This window comes from Aegilops tauschii, unplaced genomic scaffold, assembly GCF_002575655.3.
Source record: "Aegilops tauschii subsp. strangulata cultivar AL8/78 unplaced genomic scaffold, Aet v6.0 ptg000791l_obj, whole genome shotgun sequence".
NCBI classification, from domain to species: Eukaryota; Viridiplantae; Streptophyta; class Magnoliopsida; order Poales; family Poaceae; genus Aegilops; species Aegilops tauschii.
The window spans coordinates 6,916-10,116 of NW_027333020.1; the positions used below are offsets into that span (position 1 = coordinate 6,916).

Below are 3,201 nucleotides of genomic sequence, written 5' to 3' on the forward strand. Positions count from 1 at the left end.
AACGCAAATTTTGTGGATTCTGGACCACGAGAACTCTTTATTTTAATCTGTATCTTTTTACCAGTAATAGGAATTGGTATTTATCCAGATTTTGTTCTCTCCCTATCCGTTGACAGGGTAGAGGCTCTCTTATCCAATTATTATCCTAAATAGGTTTGCTTTTTTTTACTCGTCTGCTCTATTAATGCAGAAATAAGTAAAAAAGTATAATTAGATCTATCTCGAATTTTTGAGAACCCTTTGAGAAGGCGTTCAAGGGGTTCTCAAATAAAACATAAAAGTAAAAACCTTCATTTCATGAAGGTTTTATTTTATGTAATCATTTAGGTGTTAATGTAAACGAACCATAACTATGTAAGCCTATTCCTAATAGATTTATACCAAAATAACAAATCCAAATTATAAGAAATCCTATCGAAGCTATAAGTGCAGAATTCGTACCCTTCCAATTTGTATTTGTTCTACTATGTAAATAAATTGCGAATATGGTCCAAGTAATAAATGCCCAAGTTTCCTTAGGATCCCAATTCCAATAGGATCCCCAGGCCTCATTAGCCCATACTGCTCCACAAAGAATACCTACGGTTAAAAGGGTAAATCCTAGGCTAATGACACGATAACTCCAAGAATCCAAACGCTCCGTTAATTGATATTTGTAATAATTTGGAAATGAAGGGACAGAGGTTCTTTTTAAAGCACTTCTTTTTGCATAAAAATATTTAATATCACTAAAGAAAAATGTTTTATTTAAAACATTTTTTTTCTTTTTAGAAAAGAAATGGAAATTATTTCGAAATCTAATGATTAGAATAGCGGCAGATAATAAGGATCCGCACAAAAGAGTTGCATAGCTTAATAACATCATACTGACATGCATCATTAACCACTGAGATTGTAGAGCAGGTACTAGTATCGTGGATTGATGCATTTCAGTTAAAAGACCCGATGTGGCAAAGCCTTGCGTTAAAATAGTACTTGGCGTAGTTATTGTGCTTAAATCATTTTTAGAGTTCTGTATTTTAGGAATGGTATGAAGAATATACAGGGCCCATGAAAGGAAGATCAATGACTCATATAAATTACTTAATGGAAAATGTCCCGAGGAAGCCCAACGAGAAACTAAGAATCCTGTTATAGAGAAAAAAGTAACTATCATTCCTTTTTCTGACGAATCACGTAATCCTCCAAGTTCACGAACTAATAAGGTTATAAAATGAATCGTAATCACAATTGAAATCGTTGAGAAAGAGATATGAGTTAGTATATGTTCTAAAGTTGCAAATAGCATAAGGGGAAGGTCCCATTACAAAATTGTAAATTTCGAATTGATTTCTAATCTATTGTATTCTTTTTCAAGAATGCCGCCACTCGGATTCGAACCGAGATGCTTGAGCACTGCTTCCTAAGAGCAGCGTGTCTACCAATTTCACCATGGCGGCTAACTTCAAATAATAGGTAACTTAAAAGAATAATAGCTATTATCTTGGGAATCGTCGATATTGGGAAAGTCCATAAAATTTAGGAACATTAGAGTTTTCATTAAAATAGACTTCGTTTGGTAGTATCGTTTCCATTTTTTTTTTACAATAAACTCTTGCTTTGCCCAATAGAAACACAAACACTGCTTGAAAGAGTTGGAATTTCTTTTTTCTAACTTGCAATTGTAGAACTAATTTTTTCTAATTAATTTCTCGTTTACATTTTGAAAATTCTTTCAATACAATGAAAAAAATCCAAAAGGGTTTCTATTTAATGATGAAATTAAAATGGATAAATGGAAAAGGCTTTTTGGATTTTTTAAAAATTTCTAGAATGAAAGTCTTTATGCTCTTATTAATAAGATTTACTAACCTTATGATTTTGGAGAAGATAGGTGGAAGTTGTAAGTCCTATTGTAAGAATACTCCACTTTTCATATAATAGAATATGAGGATTCTATTATGAAAATTATGAAAAGTTCATTGATAGGAAAAGAATACTTAGCACACAGTATACCAAACAAAACTTTTTTTTCTTGTATATATAAGATAAGAGGGGTTTTTTGTTCTAAGAATATTGTACCGAGTAATTCGACACATAAAAGTACATTCAAAGAAGAATCAAAATTATTAAATAATTGGAATTCTTTTTTGATAAGTCAATTCATATTATTCCAAAATCTTATTATTTGTTTGTTGCCCAGAAAAACCCTTTGGTTTTGGATGCTCATTACCGCTCGAAAATGATCTTGATTTTACTAAAGAATAAGATTGTACTATGGAAAAATAAGTCTTTTTCTTCCAAATATTTTTACGAATACGCTTTTTTGACATTGAAGTACGTTTTTTTGGAACTGCCATTCAAAAAGGAAATTACTTTTTTCTAGTTGTATGTGAAAGACATCTATTGCTGCAAATCAATCCTTCTTTCTTCTTTTTATTAGTATTTATACTTAGATACTGAAAGATACTTAAATTTTGAATTATTTTTTACTTCATTTTGTCTAATGCGGATAAGACAACAAGAATTTTTTAACATTTTTTCTTTATATATTTTATACTTGTTTTTTAATAATATAGAATATATAGAAAGGTTTCTCATTTAAATCTATTTATATCTATTTATATATCAAGTATACTCCATATATAGATATATGGTATGGAAGCCTATCCCCCATATAAGATAAGACGGGGGGATAAAAAGAAGGGAAAATGAAAATAGTTAATTAAGTTCAGAATGGTATTCCATAAAGGAAAGGAATTCCAATCAAAACAAAAAATACTGAGTCTCTTAAACAAGACATTCTAAAACTTAGGTAATTTATAGTCATTAGGATTTTAGTTCTATATGAAGTAAGGACTATTCGATAATTTCTTATAAACATAGGTTTTCATTGGAATTCACTCAATCAGTTAATTATGGAACAAGAGAGCTGTTTCATCTTTGTTTTAAAGAAATATAAAAATGAATTATGAATAGAAAGTAAAATGATTCCACTTTTTTTTTTTATTTTTATAAATATCTTTATTTAGTTAATAAAATAACTAGGTAACGAAGTTATTTTATTAACTTTTTTAATTTAACCAACTAAACCCATTCTTAATTTTTAATTATTTCAATGAGATAAATTTTGGAAAAATTAAGAATTTCAGTATTTTTTCTTATTCTTTTTATTTATTCTTTCAGAAAGAGATAAGAATTGGTTTGGTGAATCGGAAACAA

General features: G+C 29.1%; 1 non-coding gene across 1 annotated transcript; it reads right to left on the bottom strand.

Annotated features, from left to right (window-relative positions):
• Nucleotides 1-1,359: 1,359 nt before the first annotated feature.
• Nucleotides 1,360-1,439, bottom strand: TRNAL-UAG (transfer RNA leucine (anticodon UAG)). Its single transcript has one exon. It is a non-coding gene; the product is annotated as a tRNA-Leu (tRNA).
• Nucleotides 1,440-3,201: the final 1,762 nt, after the last annotated feature.